Source organism: Drosophila takahashii, chromosome 2R (assembly GCF_030179915.1).
Source record: "Drosophila takahashii strain IR98-3 E-12201 chromosome 2R, DtakHiC1v2, whole genome shotgun sequence".
NCBI lineage: Eukaryota > Metazoa > Arthropoda > Insecta > Diptera > Drosophilidae > Drosophila > Drosophila takahashii.
Genome location: NC_091679.1, coordinates 21085949 through 21103278, shown reverse-complemented (window position 1 = coordinate 21103278; position 17330 = coordinate 21085949).

The window sequence follows — 17330 nt, the reverse complement described above, 5'->3', positions numbered from 1 at the left end:
GCTTTTAGAAGAAGGAGCGAGAAAAGAAGAGAGAGATAAGAGAGAACGTACTGATCAAGCGGTATATGCACACCGCAACTTACAAAGTAAGGGTACAGTTTTCAAAAGTCGCGGAAAAGCCAGCAAAGACGAAAAACAATACGAGAAAATTCAGTTTAATGGAAAATGTTACAAGTGCAGAAAAATCGGTCATCGCGCGAAAGATTGCCGAGATAGTGAGTCTATCGAAAAACTGCAATCGAACTGCTTAATGCATATAAGTGTGTGTAAACAAAACGAATTTGTATGGTGTCTTGATTCTGGTGCGACTTCACATATGTGCTCCAATAAAAACTTATTTAGTACATTTATCGAAAGGAAGTCAAAGATAATGCTTGCGGCGGAAGAGTATATAGAATCTTCGGGTTTTGGCGCAGTTGTGTTCTGCGCGGAAAACGTAAACATTCGGTTGGAAGAGGTGTTGTTCGTTCCTACGTTGCACATGAATTTTTTATCAGTAAGCCAAGCCGCTGCTTACGGTAAATTCACAGTGTTCGACAAATACAAAGCTGTTATCAAAGATGAAAAAGGAAACATAGTGCTACAAGCAGCTCAAAGAAGCTGGGTTGACAAAAATGAAATTTTTTAAATTTGAATAGCGGAATCGTTTGCCCATCTTTTGCCCATGTTTGCCCACCAATTAGTTTTTTTTGCCCACGTCCAGTTTTCGAGATATAAAATTTCGAAAATTTTCGAAAATTTTCGAAAGTCACAAATTTTTGGAATTCGATTTTTTTTTTTTAATCGTAAGAGAATCGTTTGCCCACGTTTGCCCACCTTTTAGAATTTAGAAAAAATTTATACTTCAAAAGTTATCTTAATTATAAGTTTTTCCTTAAGAAAAAATCGTTTGCCCACCCTTTAAAACTGAATATTTTTGGAAAAAAACGTTTGCCCACCTCTTAAAACTAAAAAATATTCACTGCCCACCCCTTAAAACTAAATATTAATGAAAATAATCGTTTGCCCACCCCTTAAAACTAAAAAATATTCACTGCCCACCCCTTAAAAATACATTTTTATAAAAACAAACGTTTGCCCACCTCTTAAAACTAAAAAATATTCACTGCCCACCCCTTAAAACTAATTTTATATAAAAACCATCGTTTGCCCACCCCTTAAAACTAAAAAATATTCACTGCCCACCCTTTAAAAATACATTTATATAAAAACAAACGTTTGCCCACCTCTTAAAACTAATAAATATTGACTGCCCAGTTCTTAAAAATTAATTTAAAAATGTTTTTAAACCGATTACCAGCTCAGAGAAGCTGGGTCGGGTAAAATTAAAATTTCGAATTTTTAATATGGGAATCGTTTGTCCACATTTGACCACCTTTTAGTTTTTTTGTCCACGTCCAGTTTCAAAAATATGGGATTTCGAAAATTTTCGAAAATCAAAAGGTTGAATTTTTCAAATAATTCAGAACAATTAAGTTTAAAAAAAAAAAATGTTAAAACAAGAGCAACTAAATTTTTTCTTTCGCGAATCATTTACGGATAAATAACTGCAAATTCCTATTAAAAATGATTTTGGAAATTGATATCAACTTAGCAGAACTTCTTATAATTTTAGAAATAATTGAGCGGCAAATTTTGTTCTTTCACAAATAATTTACGGAAAAATAACGGCAAATTGTCGATAGAAAAAAATTTGCATTTTCAAAAGTTGCATTGCTAACTTTATGCACATTGTATTTTCTAAAGTTTTGACTTTTTCAAAATTCTAAAGGGTGGACAATCGTGGACAAACGATAGACAAACAATTCCATACAAAAAAATTTGAAAAATTCAACCTTTTGATTTTCGAAAATTTTCGAAATCCCATATTTTTGAAACTGGACGTGGACAAATGTATTTTTAAGGGGTGGGCAGTGAATATTTTTTAGTTTTAAGGGGTGGGCAAACGATTATTTTCATTAATATTTAGTTTTAAGGGGTGGGCAGTGAATATTTTTTAGTTTTAATAGGTGGGCAAACGTTTGTTTTTATAAAAATGTATTTTTAAAGGGTGGGCAGTAAATATTTTTTAGTTTTAAGAGGTGGGCAAACGTTTGTTTTTATATAAATGTATTTTTAAAGGGTGGGCAGTGAATATTTTTTAGTTTTAAGGGGTGGGCAAACAATGGTTTTTATATAAAATTAGTTTTAAGGGGTGGGCAGTGAATATTTTTTAGTTTTAAGAGGTGGGCAAACGTTTGTTTTTATATAAAATTAGTATTAAGGGGTGGGCAGTGAATATTTTTTAGTTTTAAGAGGTGGGCAAACGTTTGTTTTTATAAAAATGTATTTTTAAAGGGTGAGCAGTAAATATTTTTTAGTTTTAAGAGGTGGGCAAACGTTTGTTTTTATATAAATGTATTTTTAAAGGGTGGGCAGTGAATATTTTTTAGTTCTAAGGGGTGGGCAAACGATGGTTTTTATATAAAATTAGTTTTAAGGGGTGGGCAGTGAATATTTTTTAGTTTTAAGAGGTGGGCAAACGTTTGTTTTTATAAAAATGTATTTTTAAGGGGTGGGCAGTGAATATTTTTTAGTTTTAAGGGGTGGGCAAACGATTATTTTCATTAATATTTAGTTTTAAGGGGTGGGCAGTGAATATTTTTTAGTTTTAAGAGGTGGGCAAACTATAATTTTTATAAAAATGTATTTTTAAAGGGTGTTCAGTCAATATTTTTTAGTTTTAAGAGGTGGGCAAACGTTTTTTTCCAAAAATATTCAGTTTTAAAGGGTGGGCAAACGATTTTTTCTTAAGGAAAAACTTATAATTAAGATAACTTTTGAAGTATAAATTTTTTCTAAATTCTAAAAGGTGGGCAAACGTGGGCAAACGATTCTCTTACGATTAAAAAAAAAAATCGAATTCCAAAAATTTGTGACTTTCGAAAATTTTCGAAAATTTTCGAAATTTTATATCTCGAAAACTGGACGTGGGCAAAAAAAACTAATTGGTGGGCAAACATGGGCAAAAGATGGGCAAACGATTCCGCTATTCAAATTTAAAAAATTTCATTTTTGTCAACCCAGCTTCTTTGAGCTGCTACAAGCGCAGCAGCGGAATAATTTGTATTTATTCGAAATGAGTTCGCACAGTGATAGTGTTTGCATGGCAAAAAAAAATACACTAGTAACAAAATGGCACGATCGGTTCGGCCACGTAAACTTTCAAAGTTTAAAACAAATAGCAGATCAGAATCTAGTGACCGGGATTAATATTCAACATGTGCCAACGAACATTAACTGCGATACATGTAACATTTCGAAGATATGTGCGCTACCACACCCACAAAGGGCAGACATGATTTCAACAAGCGTGTTGGAATTGATTCACTCGGATGTCTGCGGGCCCATGAATGTGAAATCATTGGCCGGGAACCGCTACTTCGTCACATTCATAGATGATTATTCTAGAAAAATCCATGTTTACTTCATGCGTGCGAAAAATGAAGTACTGGAGAAGTTTAAGCTGTTCAAGACCTACGTGGAATGCCAGAAAGGAAGGAAAATCAAACAGCTGAGGAGTGATAATGGCAAGGAGTACGTCAACAACGAATCCGCGGAATTTCTTAACTCTTGCGGAATTAAACGACAATTGACTGTACCCTATACACCCCAGCAAAACGGTGTCGCTGAACGAGCTAACCGCACCATCGTAGAGATGGCAAAAAGTTTGCTTATTCATGCAAATCTGGATGAATTTTTGTGGGCGGAAACCGTACGCACAGCTACCTATTTGAGAAATAGGTGCCCAACAAAATCACTGGACGAAAAAACACCATTCGAGATGTGGAGCAAGCGTTTACCTTCAGTGAAGCATCTCAGGATTTTCGGCTCACGTGCATTTGCCCTGGACTTGACGTCACGAGGAAAATTCAAACCAAAAGGAAAAGAGTACATTTTCGTAGGATACTCTCAAGCAGCAAAAGCCTACCGGCTGTATGACCCAGGGAGCAGAAGCATAATTGTGCGACGAGATGTCAAACTTGTTGAAGGTGAGTTTGCCAAGAAAAATGATAGTCCTCAAATACCCAACTTCGATTCAAATATCATTCGCCTTGAGTGTCTTTCGGAAGTAGATCAAGGAGCTGCCAACAACGATGGATCCACAACTCCAGAGGACGAAGAGAGGGGAGCCCAGCAGCAGCACTCTCCAAGGTGCGATTCTACACACAGCGGCGAAGAGGAGGATATATTTGTCAGCGCAAGTGATCCTGATGAGCAGGATGAAGTACACAGCGAGGCAGTCCCAAACCAGGACGAAAATATGCCGATATCCTCACAAAATGCAGTTCGTCGGGGTCCTGGAAGGCCGAAAATAAATAGGACGGGCAACCCTGGCAGACCGAAGAAGGAGTTCCAAATGCTCAACAACATAAACAGCCTTCAAGACGCCGAAACTCCGAACACAGCGGTTGAAGCACTGTTTGGCCAGTACAGCAAACACTGGAAGACGTCAATGCAAGCAGAGATGGATGCGCTCGAGGCCAACGGGACTTGGTCATTAACAGATCTGCCCAAGGGGCAGAGGGCCATCGGATCAAAATGGGTGTTTCGCATCAAAAGAATCAAGGATGGCGAAATCGAACGGTTTAAGTCTCGACTGGTAGCGAAAGGTTGCGGACAACAGTTTGGTATAGACTACTGGGAAACATATTCTCCTGTAATCCGATATGAAACTTTACGAATGCTTTTCGCTGTAGCCGTAGAAAAGCAGCTGAATATGCATCAGGTTGATATATCAAACGCATACTTGAATGCCGAGCTACACGAAGACGTGTATATGAAACAACCTTCGAACTTTGTTGACAATCGCAACCCCAACTGTGTATTAAAGCTACGAAAAGCGATATATGGGCTAAAGCAACCTGGACGTGCATGGAACAGCACATTAGATGAAGCCCTGCAGAGGATTGGATTCAACAGAAGCAGAAACGAACCTTGTTTATACATCAAAGAAAGTCAGAACAAGTACAGCTACATAGCCGTATACGTGGATGATCTTATCATCATTTGCCCAAGTGAGGAGGACATCACCGTGGTCAAAAGGTCTTGGGTCTGGAAATCAACAGAGATGGCGATACGGGATGTATAACTCTTTGCCAACAGAGATACATTCACTGCTTGTTGGATCAGTATGGCATGACAGCATGCCGACCGGCAGCAACACCACTAGACGCTGGATTCCATATTACCTGCAAGGATACAGATTGCGTTAAGGTAAATATCACCAAGTACCAATTACTAATCGGTTCTCTCATGTATTTAGCCGTTCTGAGCCGACCTGACATTGTACATGCCGTAAGCAAGCTATCCCAGCGTAACACTGATCCGCACATCGAGCACGAGTCTGCAGCTAAACACTTGTTGCGATATTTAGCGGGGACATCAAACTTGAGTATTGTCTACAAGAAGTCTGGAGGATCAGTAATAGGATTTGCAGATGCGGATTGGGCGAACAGTGCTGCCATCACTCAGCTTGAAAAACCGGACAGAAAAGCCAAAAAAAAACAGGGAAAAAGAGGACAAACAATTTAAAAAAGGACAAAAAACAGGACAAAAGTAAATGCGCCTCCATTTTTCTGTTTTTACCAATGGGTAATATATATACTTAATATAAATGGATTTTATATTAAATTCAATTATGTAATGATCTATTGCGCCCGACTCACAACCTTCTTCGTTTGATCATTTTACCATGGTCAATTTTTGTGCGTATACGTAATAATCTAAATATTAAAAAAATAAAAGCATTTCAAGTAACTATATTGGTAATACAAAAAAATTCAATATCTGCGTCAAACCCGAATAAGAGTCGTTCAAATATGAAATTTTTTTCTGACAAAAAGGCTGAGAGTAAAAATTGAGAACTTTTTAAAGTGTTTTCCTCATTTTTTTGCTACAGAAAAAATCGTACTATAAAGAAAGTCCATCGACTGCAATACATCTCTTTGATAATTTGTAAAAAGAATTATTTTTAAAGTGCCGAACTGTAAAAATAATGGTTAAAACGGCGTTTTAGCATATAAAAGCAGGTTTATACACTTTCGACTAGCAAAAAGAACACTCAAAACCTTATCTTTGAAAAAAGGACAGATTTCCGGATAGGGGATGTTTGAATTTTTTTCCGGATAAAGTCGTTAAAAAAAGGGCAGATCTGTCCGGAAAAAGGACAAAATGGCAGCACTGTGGGCGAACGACCAACTGGACCGGAAGTCTTACTCTGGATATGCTTTCTTCCTGGCTGGTGCTGCGTTCTCATGGTCTTCAACGAAGCAGAGCGTCGTTGCTTTGAGCAGCACAGAAGCGGAATATATTGCCCTGTCAACTGCAGCTAGAGAGGCAATATACCTTAGAAGATTGCTGGGGGATATGGGTTGGCCAAACCAAGAGCCAATAACTATCTTCGGAGACAACATCAGCTCTCATCATATTGCAAGAAACCCGATCCATCATAAGCGTACCAAACACATAGACATAAAGTTTCATTATGTACACACAAAAAAAATTGATTGGTAAAATTGACCAACAAAGATAGTTACGTAACTATTAAAATAGTTACGTGTATTTTGTTTTTGCTTTGGGTTTGTGTCTTTGCTAATTGTGTGTATTTTGTTGTTGTGAAATGACTATTTACTTAGTAGAATTGACAATTTTGCTGGTTGGGGCCTGTTTGACAATTATTACAGTTGATTTTACCAAGTTTTTTTTTTGTGTGTAAGAGAAAAAGTTGAGAGCAACGAAATAAATTTAAAACATGTATTTACAGAAGAAAATGTTGCAGATTTGTTAACAAAAGGTTTATGTAAGCAAAAGCATTGTAAATTTGTTAGAGCCCTTGGACTAGTAGATTCCAATAGCGCAGATCATGTATAGCTTAAGCAAAAGTGTTGAAATTGTATTTAACAGTAAGCATAACATAATCTGTTCGGTAACAATATCTTGATATATAACAAGAATGTATGTATATCGAGCAGCGAGCTTTAAACATATGTTTTCCCTCTCGCTGCCTACTCTTGTTCTTAAGTGTGTATACTCGTACAATCACGAGTTCAGTTCTATTATAACGATTAAACCATTAACTACAAAGCCGCTGCGTAATTCTTTGCTTGGGATAATCCACTATACCACGTGGCAATTTCTAACAGTTCTTAATGTTATTAATATACAAAAAACAAACTTGTTTTAAAATTCATAAAAAACTTTAAAAGTTACAGACGAAAAACTTAAAATTGGCATTGACAAAAGTCTACGTACGATTTTTTACATAGAACTTTCAACATTTTTGCTCAAAAATTACCCAAACCTGCTCTATAATTTGTATGCCCAGGCCTTATGGTGGTGAAAACAATTGCCAAAAAGCATAAAACAGCAGCCAATTCTTCAGGATATGCGCCGTATGCTTAGGATCATTATCCTGTTGGTAGATCGAGATGGTTCCGAGGCATCATTTGTCCACAGATGCCTTCAAATTATGTTCAAATATGGTCTTATACTGAGAACGAAGCATAATACCCTCGACGATGACCAAATTTCCTACTCCCGAGACTTCAACTTATCCCTACACCAAGACTTTCGCACCATACTCCCACAACAGTACTAAATTGGACCGTAAAACACTTCGGTGGGAGTGACATGATGTGGGGAACAGTTGAAGTCTCGGGAGTAGGAAATTTGGTCATCGTCGAGGGTATTATAGTTCGTTCTCAGTATAAGACCATATTTGATCATAATTTGAAGGCATCTGTGGACAAATAATGTCTCGGAACCATCTCGATCCACCAAAAGGATAATGATCCTAAGCATACAACGCATATCCTTAAGAATTGGCTGCTGTTTTATACTTTCCGGCAATTGTTTTCACCATAAGGCCTGGGCATACAAATTATAGAGCAGGTTTGGGTAATTTTTGAGCAAAAATTTTGAAAGTTCTATGTAAAAAATCGTACGTAGACTTGTCAATGCCATTTTTAAGTTTTTCGTCTGTAACTTTTTAAGTTTTTTATGAATTAAAAAAAATTTTTTTTTTTGTATATTAATAACATTAAGAAGAAAATTGCATTATTACTTTTCCCGTAAAAGCAATAGGAGTGAGTGAACTCCCAAAAAGGGGGTCGTCCGTAGACTTTTGTCCGCCACTGTATGTACATATCTTTGTTGGTCAATTTTACCAAGCAAATTTTTTTGTGTGTGAGCTAATGGATTTACCAGTAAGTGCTCCGCATAGCGGGCCTGCGAACAGAGACTAGCCTTAAATCCCCTAACATGCTAAAGCTAAATGCCAAAAATCCGGACAAAAATATATGTTCAAAAAAACCCTCAGTTGTGCAAAAGTAATAGGAAAAGAATTTGTCTTTGACTAACCCAGCATAAATTCGAACACGTTTGGCTTAACATGTTAGGACGCGTTTTAAGCTCCGTTTCAGCTGCTCGGCAAAGGATAAATCTTTACATATACATACATACATATGTACGTTAGCGTGGACTTTTTTAAGGTCAACTGAGCTCAGCATCTTAAATGGTAGGTTTCTGTGTCCAATAAATTTATGCGAAAACCGAAAAATTGTATTTCATCGTTTAGGCGGTGCGTAATGGCCCTAAAGTTTCCCTAAACATTAAGTGTAAAACTTGGAATTTACCTTATTCCATTTCTTGTCAGATTACATTTTTTTCTTCTTTCCTTAACATGTCAACTTTTTGGTTTCGCCCGAATAAAAGAGTCAAGTAGAAACTTATTTCATGAATATTAACAGTTGGACGTAGCCTAGCCTGTAGAGCTTCTGTCTCCGAACAAAAAGGACCGAGTTCGATCCCCGACCCTCCCTTTTTATACCCTTGCAGAGGGTATTATAATTTCAGTCAGATGTTTGCAACGCAGTGAAGGAGACGTTTCCGACCACATAAGGTATATATATTCTTGATCAGCATCAGTAGCCGAGTCCATCTAGCCATGTCCGTCTGCCCGTTTCTATGCGAACTAGTCCCTTAGTTTTAAAGCTATCGCGATGAAACTTTCCCAAAAGTTGTCTTTCTATTGCAGGTAGTACATATGTCGGAACGAGCCGGATCTTATGGCACCCGTAGGAATAATCAAAAACAAGAAAGGAAGCTAGCTTCGGCAAGCCGAAGCTTATATACCCTTGCAGATCATTCTATTAATTTACAAATCGCAAAAAAGTTAAATCAAATAAAAACACCTCTTAACGAGGTAAAAAACTAGTGACGATCGCACCTTAAACATACAAAAGTTCTGATATCAACATTTGTGACGAAAAATTATTACACTCGTCATTAAATACACTTTCTAATATTTTCTCATTCGGCCCGCCCTAGCATACTATTTTAGCCTTTTTACCTTCATAGGCATTTTCTATGGCAGCGTGCCGAATGAGAAAATCTTAGAAAGTGTATTTAATGACGAGTGTAATAATGTTTCGTCACAAATGTTGATATCAGAACTTTTGTATGTTGAAGGTGCGATCGTCACTAGTTTTTTACCTCGTTAAGAGGTGTTTTTATTTGATATCAGAAGTTTTTGTTTGTTTATATTTGCTCTTATAGGAGCTAGTATATACATTTAAATTTAAATTGGTCAATCATAATTTGTAAACCATTGTATTTAAACAAATTAAGTTAAAAAGGCGTTTAAGTATTTCAAAATACCTTTTCAACGAGGTATAGCACATGTCTTTAGCTTCAGTAGTGTAGAACTTACAAACTAACGAAATTTAGCTGTTTCTAGCTTTTTTTCCGCTAAAGCAGCGGGTTTTTCCAAAAGTCGTAAAACAAAAGTTTCCTATTTGGAACTCCTTAAAACAATTGAAATGATTCTATGAGCCTAAAATACAGTTTGGATACCCACGCACAAAATTAAACACTCAGGAAGCGTTAGTTGTTCTGAGCTGGCAAAAGTGGCTATTTTCGTTTCTGAATAACTTTTAAACGCGATTTTTTACATAAACATGATATCTTTTTAACTATTACATTTACACAAATTGCATATAGAAGGCGTTTATAGCATTTAAAAATACCTTTCAAACTAGATGCAGCACAAGTCTGTAGCTTTAGTAGTATAAAAGTTACGGCTTTCCGAATTTTAGCTATTTTTAGCTGTTTTCCCGCTAAACTAGCGGGTTTTTTCAAAAGTGGTAGAACAAAAGTTTTTTATATCGATGTGGTGAACGTCATATCAAATTTTCAGAACTTAAAAAACATATTTTGGACAAGTGGACAAGTGGACAAACTGACAAACAGAATTAAATTTTCATTTTGGGAAGAAGAAGAAAATCTTATTTTGGCTATAACTTTTGAACGGAGCGTCGGATTTTATCATATGACCCCTCATTCGACTGGTATTTTCAATAGGAACACAACTAAAACATTGCGAGGGGGCATTTATCCCCACCGGCCCCAACAGCTCCAAATTTCGAAATTTGCACTTTTTCACTTTCACCGTTCTCTCTCCCAATCCAATTGGTTTTCTTAAAGTCTTGGTATGCAATCCTTTAAGTTTTTGCAATACCTTTCGATTGGTGTATTACTCATTACGATCTGACTATCACAGCAGATTTTAATTTCTTCGTGTATATATAGTAGTCGCCTTCGCACATTCTCCTGGTGCGCTTCGTCACTACATGGACTGCCGTCCATAGTGATTTCTTATTATTTCACATTAATTTTTCGATCGTTTCTATCACAGCTATATGATATAGTAGTTCAATCTTTTAAAATTTAAAATCGAAATTTGGAAATATTTCAAAATAGTCATATCCCAGAGTAGAAGGGAATGTAATAAAAATTTGTTTCCCATTAATTTTCATTTAATTTTTCGACCGTTCCTATGGCAGCTATATGATATAGTGATCCGATTTAAAAAACAAAAAAACCCGAAATTCAGAAATATATAAAAAAAATATTCCCAAGAGTAGAAGGACAAATTTCAAAAAACACCGGAGCTAGAATTTTTTTACGTTTTTTATACCCTTGCAGAGGGTATTATGATTTCAGTCAGAAGTTTGCAACGCAGTGAAGGAGACATTTCCGACCCCATAAAGTATATATATTCTTGATCAGCATCACAAGACGAGTCGATCTAGCCATGTCCGTCTGTCCGTCCGTCTGTCCGTCCGTTTCTACGCAAACTAGTCTCTCAGATTTAAAGCTATCGGGATGAAACTTTCGTAAAAGTCGTATTTCTATTGCAGGTAGTATATATGTCGGAACCAACCGGATCGGAGAACTATATCTTATAGCTCCCATAGGAAGAATAAAAAAAAAAAAACGTAAAAAAATTCTAGCTCCGGTGTTTTTTGAAATTTTACCTTCTACTCTTGGGAATATTTTTTTTTATATATTTCTGAATTTCGGTTTTTTTGTTTTTTAAATCGGATCACTATATCATATAGCTGCCATAGGAACGGTCGAAAAATTAAATGGAAATTAATGGGAAAAAAATTATATCTTTGTTGGTTTTTATTACATTCCCTTCTACTCTGGGATATGACTATTTTGAAATATTTCCGAATTTCGATTTTAATTTTTAAAAGATCGAACTACTATATCATATAGCTGTGATAGAAACGATCGAAAAACAAGAAAGAAAGCTAGCTTCGGCAAGCCGAAGCTTATATACCCATGCAGATCACACTAGTTTACAAAATAATATTCTTGGTGTGCTCCCCAGTAATTGATGGCAAATTCTGTTAGTGTTGGACCCCTAGATCACAGAAATAGCACTTATTTTTTTTTCGATGGCACAGTTTTTTTTTAAAGATTTTTTAAAGTTCGTAATGTTAAATTTCGGACTTTTTTCGAATTTCTTCTTATATCTCGCCAGATATCCACTCGATTGGGCCAGTTTTAAATTTATTTTAAAGTCAATAGATCAGAGCTTAACTTTGCCATACAGATCAATATGATTGGATGAGTAGTGGCAGCGCAGAAGCTCGACAAAGATGAAAAATGTGTTTTTTGGTCGTCTGTAAGTCGGCTGTATATATCTTAAAAACTCGAAATAAATCCGTTGAAAAATCAAAATGGGTACAAACTTAAAGTTTACATCCTACCGAATAAAACAAGCCGGATATGGCCCAAATCCATGGAAAACTGGATTTATGGTGGATTTTTAAAGTTCGGATTTTTCCACTTTTTTCGGTTGACAGAGTCCAAATTTAAGATTTATCATAGGCGGCGACATGTAAACAAAAATAATTGGTGTTGGCAGCCGGGTCACTAAATAGCTAAATCAGTTATTTAAAAGCTAGAAAATTATTAAAGTGAATTTAATTTTTGAAATTAAGGTTACTTCTCTCATAAGAATGAACTATCCAAATGGATAGTACTTAATTAAAAATACTCACAGTCATAACGCAAGCAATTTTATATTTTTAAAAGAATTTTCAGAAATTAAATTTATTTTATAATTTTCTAGCTTTAAAATTTAGTTTTTTTTTGACCCGGCTGCCGTCACCACTCATTTTTGTTTACATGTCGCCGCCAATGATAAATCTTAAATTTGGACTCTGTCAACCGAAAAAAGTGGAAAAATCCGAACTTTAAAAATCCACCATAAATCCAGTTTTCCATGGATTTGGGCCATATCCGGCTTGTTTTATTCGGTAGGATGTAAACTTTAAGTTTGTACCCATTTTGATTTTTCAACGGATTTATTTCGAGTTTTTAAGATATATACAGCCGACTTACAGACGACCAAAAAACACATTTTTCATCTTTGTCGAGCTTCTGCGCTGCCACTACTCATCCAATCATATTGATCTGTATGGCAAAGTAAAGCTCTGATCTATTGACTTTAAAATAAAACTAAAACTGGCCCAATCGAGTGCATATCTGGCGAGATATAAGAAGAAATTCGAAAAAAGTCCGAAATTTAACATTTCCAACTTTAAAAAATCTTAAAAAAAAACTGTGCCATCGAAAAAAAAATTAGTTATATTTTCGTGATCTAGGGGTCTAAAACTAACAGAATTTGCCATCAATTGCTGGGGAGCATTTCTGCTGTAAACTAGTGTCATTTTATTAATTTACAAATCGCAAAAATGTTAAATTTCTTATTATTTCACATTAATTTTTCGATCGTTTCTATCACACCTATATGATATAGTAGGTCGATCTTTTAAAAATTAAAATCGAAATTTGGAAATATTTCAAAATAGTCATATCCCAGAGTAGAAGGGAATGTAATAAAAACCAACAAAGATATAATTTTTTTCCCATAAATATTCATTTAATTTTTCGACCGTTCCTATGGCAGCTATATGATATCGTGATCCGATTTAAAAAACAAAAAAACCGAAATTCAGAAATATATAAAAAAAAATATTCCCAAGAGTAGAAGGTAAAATTTCAAAAAACACTGGAGCTAGAATTTTTTTACGTTTTTTTTTTTTGATCCCTCCTATGGGAGCTATAAGATATAGTTGTCCGATCCGGTTGGTTCCGACATATATACTACCTGCAATAGAAATACGACTTTTACGAAAGTTTCATCCCGATAGCTTTAAAACTGAGAGACTAGTTTGCGTAGAAACGGACGGACAGACGGACGGACAGACGGACAGACGGACATGGCTAGATCGACTCGTCTTGTGACGCTGATCAAGAATATATATACTTTATGGGGTCGGAAACGTCTCCTTCACTGCGTTGCAAACTTCTGACTGAAATCATAATACCCTCTCCAAGGGTATAAAAATGTCAAAGATAGCGCAAATAAACGGGCAGACGGACAGATGGACAGACGGACATGGCTAGAAGGACTCGGCTAATGATGCTGATCAAGAAAATATATACTTTATGTGGTCGGAAACGCCTTCCTATAGCTCCCATAGGAAAAAACGGAAAAAATACATTGTAGTTTTTTATACCCTTGTAGAGGGTATTATAAAATCAGTCAGATGTTTGCAACGCAGAGAAGGAGACGTTTCCGACCACATAAAGTATATATATTCTTGATCAGCACCAATAGCCGAGTCTATCTAGCCATGTCCGTCTGTCCATCTGTCCGTCTGTCCGTTTCTATGCGAACTAGTTTCTCAGTTTTAAAGCCATCGCGATGAAACTTTCCCGAAAGTCTTCTTTCTATTGCAGGTAGTACATATGTCGGAGCGAGCCGGATCGGACCACTATATCTTAAGGCTCCCAAAGGAATATTCAAACAAATATAAGAAAATTCATTGTAACTTTGTAGGAAGTAGGCGTTTTTTTTCTTGACTACTTATGTATAAACAAAATTAAAATAGAAACGCTGAATCTGGAATCCCTGGAACTGCACCGAGTGAGCATTACTTTATTTTCAAGGGTATATATGCCAGCTTCGGCTGGCCGAAGGTAGCTTCCTTTCTTGTTAATAGATATAAAAATGACTTTTTACTTTTTGTCATTCAGAAATTGTCAAAATACTTAATACGAAGCGACTTCCTGAAACATGTACCGGCGCGCTGAGAGAGCATTTGAATCTTTTAACGCGTTTATCTCGAAACGGTGTTTTTCAAACTAGCGTGGGAAATAACTCTAACCAGTTATCATCAAGTTTGGATATCGCCTAGGTTTTCTTGTTCAGAATTAAATTCTGCTTAGAAATACGTATCCACATTTTCGATTTTGTCAAAAATGGATTTTTAATCCACGATTTTGTAAGCATTTTTAGTGTGAAAAACTGACTTTTTTCTTCTAAAACCACAACTTTTGAAAAAATTATTTAAAAAAAATCGGAATACGTATTTCTAACCCAAATTTCATTACTAATCAGGATTTTGTTCTATTTATGTTCCAGGATCACATGGGAAGAAGTATTTTCCCACGCCGTTTTCCGACTTTCGCGCGAGGACGCCTACGCGACCAGGTGCACCGGCCACGGGGAGACTTCAATCGAGTTCAAAAAAATACAAATTGTAGTTCGAAGGATGAGTAATAAATGGGTTATAACATATTTGCCCTCCCTTAGTGTTTTATTGCTTAAACAAATTAACGAAAATGCCTTACTTTTTGGACGTTCAAAGTGTACTCCCCCCCTAAAACTTAACTTTTAATCATTAAACATTGTTAGAGGACTAGTAATCGATGAGAAAACCTGAATTCCATAATGATCCGATAAGAATGAGAGAGTAAGCCTACTTGCTGCTACGTTTTATCATAAAAAAAAGTTGAGGCCTTGTTAAAAAAATTCGATATTTCAAAAATAAAAATGGCTACAACTTTTTACAAAAACCGATTGTAACTAACAATATGGCGCATATATTAAAATATAATATGATTACTTATTTTCCAAATAGTACATGTTAAAAAAAAGTTTCAGGCAAATCTAAAACGTGAAAATTTTTTTTCGGTTTGTAAAGAACGGCCCATATATAGCGTATGCATTTCATTACCTCCATGTCGATATTCAGTGCATTGAAGTTGCAGAATTCTTTGAGATATGAGCATTTCGACTCCTATTTACACACAAAAAAAAAACTTGGTAAAATCAACTGTAATAATTGTCAAACAGGCCCCAACCAGCAAAATTGTCAATTCTACTAAGTAAATTGTCATTTCACAACAACAAAATACACACAATTAGCAAAGACGCAAACCCAAAGCAAAAACAAAATACACGTAACTATTTTAATAGTTACGTAACTATCTTTGTTGGTCAATTTTACCAAGCAAATTTTTTTGTGTGTACATTCAGCTCTTACATGCCCAATCGAACCGCAATGTAAGCAATGCCTCTGGCTCTGATTTTTGTTTTTGATCGAAACGCTGGCTGGTTTTCCTGCTTAACCGAGCTCAATCACTGCTTGCTTGCGCTTCATATTCGACTTAGTCATTATTTTGATCGTTTAAGTCGGCTTCGTCTCAGTCAGAATAGAGGTGAGCAAATTACTTCAGTAGCTCATAGGCTTTGATTCAATCAAATTACGATGCACATATATATGATGCGCCCTTAGGCCAAAATTAAAAAAATCGACGGAACCTAAAATGGGCAAAGGGCATGCAACTTTTCTCTAAAATGCCCAAGCTTCTTCGTGGCATACCAGACTTTTCTGGAAAAATATCGGTACTTTCTAAAAATCGACCTAAAGTCGTGAGCACGTGTTAAGTTGCAAAGCAAAACTGCGCGCATCACTAATTTTTCGCAGCAACATTAAACTTTGAAACCGTGTATTTCTCATATTTCGTGTCCAAATTAATATTCTGTGATATGGATTTTGAAGTTGAAGGTATTATCTATAAATCGAGATGTGTATAATAATCGTACTTGTTAAATTGTTCTCGTTACATCAATTTGAAATAATACATGTTTTGTGTCTATTTTGTGAACGTCTTTTTTATGTTTAGCTAAGGATTTAGTGATGATCCCACAAAATTCCACAATTTGTTGGTATGCCAATTCGTCTGGGTTTTAGGTAACATGTGTGTTAAAATTGACTGCAGAAATTTGCAGATGTCCTACAATCGTAAAAAATACTAACACCTTCATAAATTTTTCAAGGGCAGAACTGGCCGAAAAACAAATTTTTTGCCGCTTTTTACTAGTTGTGCTGTTCCTTTGTCTTCGTCTTTCGTGATTGTGAATAGTTTTCCAACACTAAATATGGAATTACTAATAGATTATATATTTTTATACCCGTTACTCGTAGAGAAAAAGGGTATATTGTATTCGTGCAAAAGTATGTAACAGGGAGAAGGAAGCGTTTCCGACCCTATAAAGTATATATATTCTTGATCAGGGTCACTAGCCGAGTCGATATAGCCTTGTCCGTCCGTCTGACCGTCCGTATGAACGCTGAGATCTCGGAAACTACAAAAGCTAGAAGGTTGAGATTTTTCACACATATTCTTTGGCTTCCTAGTTTAGGTTTATTTCAGTCGAGCGCCACGCCCCCTCTAACGCCCACAATCGCCCACTAACAATTCTAAAATGTGACTGGCGCCCACACCTTTAAAGATTTTCGAGAAGTATAAATGCAATTTTGTTGTGTATAATTATAGTATATATGTGGGGTGTGTCTGCTTTGGGAGGCTGTCATTCCATAATAAGTTTACCCTAGACATAAACCTTTTTGAGCTAAACGAGATCAACGACGAAATGCAAGAACAGACGATATAAAGAAGTAAAGAAGAAAGACGAAAGACGAGAAGTAAGACAGATTAAAGACGAACGACGAGAAGACGACAAAAACCAAGGAGGAGTTGAGTTCAAACCTTTGACAAGAACGGTCCTAAGACGTTGGCCAGAAGACGAAAAAAGACGCGTGAAATTCAAATTTACCAGTGTTTATTTCTTTATACTA